At 43.3% G+C, this 9,370-nt stretch overlaps 2 pseudogenes; one reads left to right on the forward strand and one right to left on the reverse strand.

Moving 5' to 3' along the window:
* Positions 1–2,875: 2,875 nt before the first annotated feature.
* LOC101981367 lies at positions 2,876–4,157 on the reverse strand (annotated as a pseudogene).
* Positions 4,146–9,370, forward strand: part of LOC101983050 — a 19,583-nt pseudogene continuing 14,358 nt past the window's right edge.

Consider the following 9,370-nt stretch of genomic DNA (forward strand, 5'->3'; position numbering starts at 1 on the left):
CCGTGGGAACTGCAGTGGCCCGTGGGAACTGCAGTGGCCCGTGGGAACTGCAGTGGTCCATGGGAACTGCAGTGGCCCGTGGGAACTGCAGTGGTTTGAATGACGACGTCTCCACAGCCTCACATGAATGGCGCTAGTAGGAGGTGTGGCCTTGCTGGAGAAAGTGTGTCACTGTGAGTGTGCTCAGTCCAGGCCTGTTGGCTCTGCCTCTCTGCTGTCTGTGGATCAAGATGTAAGAACTCCCAGCTCCTTCTTCAGCCCATGTCTGCCTGCACACTGCCTTGCTTTCTGCCATGATGATAATGGACTAAACCTCTGAACCAGTCCCAATTAAATGCTTTCCTTTATAAGAAAAAAGGAGAGTTGCTGTGGTCAACAACGAAGGAATGTGTCCTCACGGATACTTCCTCTGTCCCAAGCTTGTGCATGTCTGCATAGCTGCCGTGTGTTCATGGTTACAGTGGCGATGTCATAGCTGGGTGGCAGGTATGACACTCTCCCCTTTCCCAGCCTTATGTTTTCTGTGCTCTAGGTGGGGATAGGGGCCATTGTCCTGTTTAGGGCTGAACACTCTCCATCCCTCAGACTTTGCACGCTGAGCAGGTACGAGTCACTGCATTCACTTTTACCGTGTGCACGAAGGAGCCTCTGTGCCTTGGGCTGGAGCTGCACTTCTCTGTGGGCAGACTTAGTTATTTACAAGGAAGCCTCACCATATGCTCATGTCCTGAAAGAACGGCCACATGCTGGCTTGTTTGGTCGTCTGTCGTTCCCACTTGCAGCACTCCCTGCCTTGGAGAGGAGTTCTGATGATTTTTGTTTGTTTTTTTGAATATCTACACTACGTGTTCTTTTTGAAAAGACTTTCTGTTATATTTTCCAATTCTGTGATAGAGACTGGAGAGATGGTTCTTGCAGAGGACTTGAATTCTTATCTCACGGCAGCTTTCCAACCATTCTTAACTCCAGTTTCAGGGGATCCAACACCCTCTTCTGACATGTGCTTCACAGACATACATGCAGCAAAAGTGTTTGTACACACAAAAGAAGATTGTAAACTCAGTAACAGCTGAAAGGCAGTGAGGGTGAAGCTACGCAGGCCAAAGTCAGTCCTCTCCCACACTGTGCGTTCCAGGAACCCAAGTCACAGTCCCCTCCTCCCACTGTACAGTCCGGGGATTCAACTCTGGTTGTCAGGAGCGAGTAGCAGGTGCTTTGATCATCTGAGCAGCCTCACTTATCTAAAAAGACATGTTTAGAATTTTCCTGTCAGTCTCGCATTGTCTACAGCTTGTTTACAGGTTATTTTGTCGAGCTATGTGCCTTTTTTTTTAGTACTGAGATGACCATGCAATTTCTCTGCTCACCTCTGTGTCCTACATTTTATTTATTAAATTGCATTTGTTTAACTGGGTTAAAATCAACTTTACAAAATGATTACATCTTTGTGTACTTTTTTTTGGTAGGAGAGTCTCCCTGGCAAGTGCAGAAGACAATGGGTTGGAGTTGGTCTTTCATTCTACTGTGTGGGACCCAGCGATCTAATCCAGGTCATGAGATTTGGAGACAAGCCTCCTTACTCACTGAGCAAGTCTTGCCAATTCTAGTGCCCATGATCTTAAGATGTTTTAAAAATATTTACTTAGGAAAACAGTTAATAGTATGGTTCCTTATGCCTTCCAGATGCCCTCACTGCTATTTTACCATCCTTCCTCTTTTTCTGTATTTATCTCTCTTCATCTCCTTAGAACCCTTTTCCCAATTCGTCGATTAGATCACTTGTACCCTGCTGCATCCTTCTCCAGTGTCCCCCAACTCCCTACTATGGCCATGATTTGGGGGAACAGAGGTCACAAGACTCTTGTCTTGTTTTCTTGGAGTTTTCTCAAAGCTCTCACACGTCTCCTTAAACAGCTTCCACTCTTGGACCATGCTACAGCAGCTTCTTCCTAGCATCTCTGTAGCCCTTTCCCAGAGGCTGAGATTGTGGCTGTGGAGGTCCTTTGCTTCCTTGAGTGTACCTAGCTGTTCTCCTGGAGGATATTGTGGATGGGAGTGCACATGACCACCTTATCTGTATTTTTGTGGTTGCTATATAGAAAAACTATTGATTCCTGAAAATTGATTCTATATTCTGCCACATTTATGACTTTGTTTATTGTTTCTTGAAGTTTTCTAGTAGACTTTTTGGGATCTCATATCATCTGCAAATAGGGATAGTTTGATTTTTTTTCTTTCCCTATATGTATCTCTTTATTTTCTTCTCTTGCCTTAATGCTTCTGGTTTAAAGCAAAATGTTTTGAAGGGTTCTGGATAGTGGACAGCCCACTCTCACTCCTGATTTCAGTAGAATTGTCTCCAGTTCTTCTTCATTTAGGGAGACATTCACTGTCTCTCATATATAGATTTTTTAATATGTTTATGGATATTCCTCTAGCCCTACATTCTGTGTAACTTTTACAAGAAGGCAACTTAGATTTTGTCAAAGGTTTTTTTTTTCAGGCTATGAATTCTTTATTCTATTTGTAGCAGCTTATGCAGGTGCAGCCAAACACAAAGCTTCAGGACAAATTGTACAAACTTTACAATGCTGGATTTGAGTTTAAAATATGAAACATAAAGTCTACACAAAACTGATAAAAATCAAGCAGATACCAGGACTGAAACTTATAACCCACATGTGAAAGGGAGTCTTATTTCAAGTGCTTTACTCTGCCACAGAACAGTCGAAATGAAGATGTAAAGCTTTGTGGTTAGTTTAAATTATACACTCTGTGGATACTATACCAATTTAGAAGTTACACATAGATCAACAGATGTCTGTCAGTTCATCTGGACTCATCAGGTACTCCATCAGCTGGCTTATCCGGAAAATGTGGAATGAAAATCCATCTGTACAGCCGCCTGCAGTTTACTGATGGGCACACTGCACTCCAGGTCCATGGTGGCTGCTGCTTTCTTCATCAGAGCTATCGTTATAGGCTTCATGCCTCTGACCACCTCCAGAGCCTCGAGTACTATCAAATTCCTGAAGCTCCACTTCTTCTGTCTCTCTAATTACATTAGGAACTTCTGGTCTAGATGGCAGTAGATCTTCTAATTCAGAAAGCTTGTCTGGGTTGATCCAGTTGTTTTCAGGAAACTGCACATCAAACTTTATGTAAAGATCACCCTTTTCAAAGGGATTACGATACTGCGGCATTCCTTCACCTCGAACAACACGAACACATCCTGGCTCAATTACTTTGCCAGGAGGATATTTTACCACAATCTGACGAGCATCAAGATGCTTAAATGTGAACTGAAATCCACATAAAGCTTCAACAAGTCCTATCTTATACGTCATATGCAGATCATTCCCATCTCTCTGGAACACCTCATGTTCTTTTTTCTGTAGCAAAAGAACAATATCTCCAGGTTCCACTCCTGGGGCCTGGTCTGCTTCCCCAGTGAATGTAATTCATGCCTTTGTCCATGTTTCATGCCTTTGTCTACATGAACTTCAAGAATCTTTAATCACCTTCTTTCCTTCACATTTTTTACAGCGGTCTTTTTCATTAATGACTTCTCCTTCTCCATTGCAATCAGAGCACACAGACTGCATCTGCCACACCATTCCTGGAGCCAGCTGTCTGATCATAATGCGCACACCTCGACCCCGACAAGCACTGCATTTCTGAACAGCTCCAGACTTTCCACCTTGGCCACTGCATGCGCTACAGAGCACATTCTTGCTAAGTTGTAGTTTGGTTGTCTTGGCATTATACAAGTCTTCTAAAGAAACTTTCAGTGGATGCATCATGTCTTCGCCTCTTCTCCTGCCATTTCGACTTCTACTCTGATTGCCCATGAAGCCAAACAATCCTCCACCAAAAATATGTGAGAAAATATCATCCATGCCACCGCCTCCGCGCTACCTTCTCGCAGACCTTGTTCTCCATATCTGTCATAGAGCTCTTGCTTCTCTGGATTTGACAATACTTCATATGCAAAACTTATTTCTTTAAATTTGTCTCCAGCATTCGGATTCTTATCAGGATGGTATTCTTTGGCTAACTTTCTGTATGCCTTCTTCAGCTCGTTCTCGCTGGCGCCGGGAGGGACGCCCAGGATGTCGTACAGCTTCGTGTCGGCCACGTTCGCCATGGCGGCCTGCCGGGCAACACTCGCGAGCAGGCGGCGGAGCAGAAGGAGCGCCACCTGGACCTTGTCAAAGGTTTTTTATCTTTTGAGAAGATCATGTGATTTTTGTCTTAAGTACATTTATGTGATTTATTATATAATTAACTAGGATCATCATCATCCCCGAATTTTAGAAATAAAGCTATCTTTGAAACAGTGATTAATGTTTTTGATGTATGTGTGTATTCTATATGCAAGTATTTTATTGAACATTTTGAGTCTATATGCATCAGCAATATAGGCCTGTAGCTTTCTTTCTTTTTTTATTGTGTGTTTTTCCCTGGTTTTGGTATTGGGTCTGTTTAGGTTGCTGATTCTTTCTTGGTTGAATTTTGGTGGTTTGGTTGAATCTAGAAATTTATCCATCTCTTTTATGCTCTATAACAGAACAATAGTAATAAAAACTGCATGGCATAAAAACAGACAGGTTGGCCAATGGAATCAAACTGAGGTAAATCCACACACCTATAGACACTTGATTTTTGATGAAGTCAAATTTATACTATGGAAAAAAACATCTTCAATGAATAGTGCTGGTCCAACTGGATGTTAGTATGTGGATGAATGCAAATAGATCTATATCTATCACCATGCACAAAACACGTCCAAGTGAATTGAAGACCTCAGCGTAAAGCCAGATACACTGAACCTGATAGAAGATCAAGTGGGGAATAGTCTCGAATGCACTGGCACAGGAGACACCAATAGTGCAGGCACCGAGACTGATAATTAACAAACAGGACCTCCTGGAACTGAGAAGCTTCTGTAAGGCAAAGGACACCATCAATACGACAAAACAGCAGCTACAGAGTGTGAAAAATCCTCACCAATTCCACATTTGACAGAGGGTTGATTTCTAAAATATATAAAGAACTCAAGAAACTAGACCACAACAAACCAAATAATCCAATTAAAAATAGAGTACAGACCGAAACAGACAATTCAACAGAGGAATATTAAATAGCCAAGAATTACTTAAAGCGAAGTTCATCATCCTTAGTCATCAGGGAAACACAAATTAAAACCATGCCAACAGCTCATGCTGGTGAGGTGAACACTCCTACATAGCTGCTGGGAGCTAAAACTTGTACAGGCACTTTGGAAATCAATATGGCACTTTCTCAGATAATTGGAAATCTATCTACTTCAGGACCAAGTTATACCACTCTTGGGCATATACCCAATGGATGCTCAATCATACCACAAGGACACTTACTTGCTCAACTATGATTATAGCAACATTGTATGCAAAAGCCACAACCTGGAAACAACCTAGATGTCCCTCAACTAAAGAATGTATAAAGAAAATGTGGTACATTTACACAATGGAGTACTACACTGTAGTAGTATGAGCGGCGGGGCTGCGTCCCCAGCACCCTGGCCGCCTGGCTAGCTTACACCCTGAAATAATTACACGGCCACTGTATTCTTTTAAACACTGCTTGGCCCATTATATCTAGCCTCTTCTCGGCTAACTCTCGCACCTGGACTAGCCCATTTCCAATAATCTGTAGCACCGAGGTGCGCTTACTGGGAAGATTCTAGCCTATGTCCATCCTGGGTTGGAGCTTCATCGCGTGTGTCTGCCTGGGAGCAGGGAGCATGGCGTCTCTGAGCTCACTTCCTTTTCCTCCCAGCATTCTGTTCTGTTTACTCCTCCCACCTATGTTTTAACCTATCAGGACCAAGCAGTTTCTTTATTGCTTAACCAATGAAATCAAAGATTGATATATGACACTCCCACATCACTACACTGTGGTAAAAACCAATGGCATCTTGAAATTTGCAGACAAATGAATGCAACTAGAAAAAACCATTCTGAATGAGGTAACTCAGACCCAGAAAGACACTCAAAAGCCATACATAAGTGGATTTTAGACATAAAGCAAAGGATAACCAGCCTACAGTCCATAATCCCAGAGAAGCTAGGTAACAAGGAGGACCATAAGAGAGACACACATGGATCCCCCTGGGAAGGGGAAATAGACAAGATCTCCTGAGTAAATTGGGAGCATGGGGGAGAGTGAGTGAAGGGAGAAGAGGGGGGAGGATGAGGGAATGGGATGGTTGAGTTTGGGGAAGGAGAGAGAGAGAGAGAGAGAGAGAGAGAGAGAGAGAGAGAGAACAAAGAAAGAGATGGAAAGAGATGTCTTGATAGAGGGAGCTTAGCAAGAAACCTGGCACTAGGGAAATTCCTAAGAATACACAAGGATGACCCCAGCTAATATTCTAAATCTTCCCCTATAATCAGATTGATGACTAACTTAAATGTCATCATAGAACCTTCATTCAGTAACTGATGGGAGCAGATACAGAGATTCACTCCCAGAGTCCAGTCAAAGAGAGGAAGGAGCAATAATATGAGCAAAGGGGTCAAGACCACAATGGGGAGTCCCACAGAGACAGCTGACACAATCTAATGGGAGTTCACTGACTCTGGACTGACAGCTGGGGAACCTGCATAAGACCAAACTTGGCCCTCTGAATATGGGTGACAGTTGTGTGGCTTGGGCAGTTTGTAGGGCCACTGTGGTGGGGCCCGGATTTATTTCTAGTGCATGAACTAGCTTTTTGGAGTCCATTCCCTATGGAGGGATACCTTGCTCAGCCTAGATACAGAGGGGAGAACCTTGGTCCTGGTTCACCATGATATGACAGACTTTGTTGACTCCCCACTGGGAGGCCTTCCTTTCTCTGAGGAGTGGATGGGGAGAAGGTGGGGGGAACAGGAGACAGGAGGGAGGGGGAACTGAGATTGCTATGCAAAATAAAATAATTTTTTAAAAAAATAATACAAAAAGAAAATGTATATTTACACACTGGAGTATTACTCAGTTCTTAAAATCAATGACATCATAAAATTTATTGGCAAAGGGATGGAGCTGGAAAAGATCATTCTGAGTGAGGTAACCCAGACCTAGAAAGACAAATATGGCATGTAGTCATTTTTAAGTGGATATTTGCCATAAAGAATAACCATACTGCATGCAATCTGCAGACCCTGAGATGCTAAAAAGGAGGAGGACTCAAGGGGATGCATGGCTCTCACTGTGAAGGGGAATTGATCGGATAGAAGTGAGAACGGGAACAGGAGGCATCAGCTTGGAGGAGAGTGGAGGGAGAGTTCTGAAAGAGACAACTGAAATATGGGTGCATCTCAGGAATGAGCTAGAATCTTAGTGCAGTGTAAACTCCCAGGAACCCATGAGGCTGACCCTCTAACTAAGACTCCTAGCAATGGGGTACACGGAGCTTGAACTGGCCATCTCTTGTAACCTGGCAAGACTTCCATCAGAGGGACTGAGACAACAATCAAGCCACAAAACTTTCGACCTACAATTTGTGCTGCCTACAAGATGTGCTGGAGTAAAGACGGCACCGAAATTGTGGGAATACATTGTGGGAACTGATGACTGGCCCAGTTGGATACCTAAACCATGAGAAGCAGGTCACCCATGAGGGTAAGGGCCCAGAGGTGGGGTACCCCAGAGTCCTAGGATAGAGCCAAACATGAATGGCAAAAAGTCAAGGAAATGCTTCCTGATGATAGTCTACTGTACTCATAGATTGGTGCCTAACCCAGCTGTCATCAGAGATGCTTCACCCAGCCACTGATGAAAACACATGCAGAGACCCACAGCCAAACATTAGTGGAGTTCAGGCAATCTTGTGAGAAGGATTGAGGGAGTCAAAGGGGTCTAGGACACCACAAGAAAACCCACAGAACCAACTACCCTAGACTCCTAGGGGCTCACAGAGACTAAACAGACAACCAGGGAATTTGCATGGGACCCACCTATGCATCTGTTACAATTGTGTAACTTGGTCTTGTAGAACTCCTAACAGTGGGAGCAGGGGCTGTCTCTGAGTCTCTAGCCTGCTTTTGGGACCCATTCCTCCTGCTGGATTGCCTCATCCAACCTCAACAGAACTGCCTAGTCTCACTGCATCTTCATAAACATGCCTGGAAGATATCCATGGGACACCCTCTGTTTCTGAAGAGAAATAGAGGAGTCGATGTGGGGAGAAGGGAGTTGAGTGGGAGGAAATGGAATGAGAGGAGGGAGGAGAAACTTTGATTGAGGTGTAAAAACAAAATAAATGAACAACAAAAAGAATTAGAATGTCAGTTCTGCATACTTGTCATTCTCATAAGCATCAAGTCAGACAAAAGCACAAGGTAAATTTCTGTGCTCTAACACTCATGGCACTTTATCTGTTGTTCTATGGAAAAAATAAATTCAACCTGAATGACATGCAGATCTGACATAATCTGAGTGTATTATATAAATACCATTCTGATGCACGCATGCAGGCAGGAGCATCCCAGATGGCTGTCAACAGCTCAGAATGGCAGTTGCTGCAGGCAGATAGTCTGCACAGCCAGGATAGAGTGGAGAGGCAGCCTTCAGAACGGGGAAAGTGTCTGCTCCCCGTTCACTGGGATTAACATCCAGAATACACGAAGAAAGAAAAATCTCAAATACCCAAGTGTTCAATCCACCCATGTCTGCAAAAGTATTGAGCAGAAGACACAAAAAAAGTAGGAAACACACAATTCAGTTTACAAAAATTTCAGAATTGTAACCTGATAGAGAAAGCACAAGTTAAATTCATATGAGATTTCTTTTCAACCCATTGAGAACGGCAAACACTCAGAAAATAAATGCAACCCAGTGGGTAGAATGCAGGGGGAAGAATTCCCTCTATTTCTAGTGGGAATGGATGGAATCTAGCTACTGTGGCTATCATGAAAATTAGTATAAAGTTGGATCAAAAATTACAATTCAAACTCTATGCCGGTAACTCCTGGAAATGTAGCCAGCATGTGTAACTCCAAGTCCTATAGAGACAGCCATATCTATTGCCATATCATCCAGGAGAGTCAAGATATGGGAATCAGAAAATAACACCATAAGATAAAAGAGAAACATATGGGCTATATAACCTTCCAGAAATAACAGTGGAGCTCACTCACTGTCTGTCATCCTCAACGATACACGAAAGAGACCAACCCAACACTTACTCATGGACTCTCTACCAGACAATGAGTTTCTACATTCCAAACAAAAAAAGGTTCTTTTTTTTTTTTTATTGAGAAAAGGAAAAAAAACAAGTTTCCACCTCCTCCCAGCCTCCCATTTCCCTCCCCCTCCTCCCACCCTTCCCCCCCTCCTCCAACCCTTC

Source organism: Microtus ochrogaster, unplaced genomic scaffold (assembly GCF_000317375.1).
Source record: "Microtus ochrogaster isolate Prairie Vole_2 unplaced genomic scaffold, MicOch1.0 UNK124, whole genome shotgun sequence".
Taxonomy (NCBI): Eukaryota; Metazoa; Chordata; class Mammalia; order Rodentia; family Cricetidae; genus Microtus; species Microtus ochrogaster.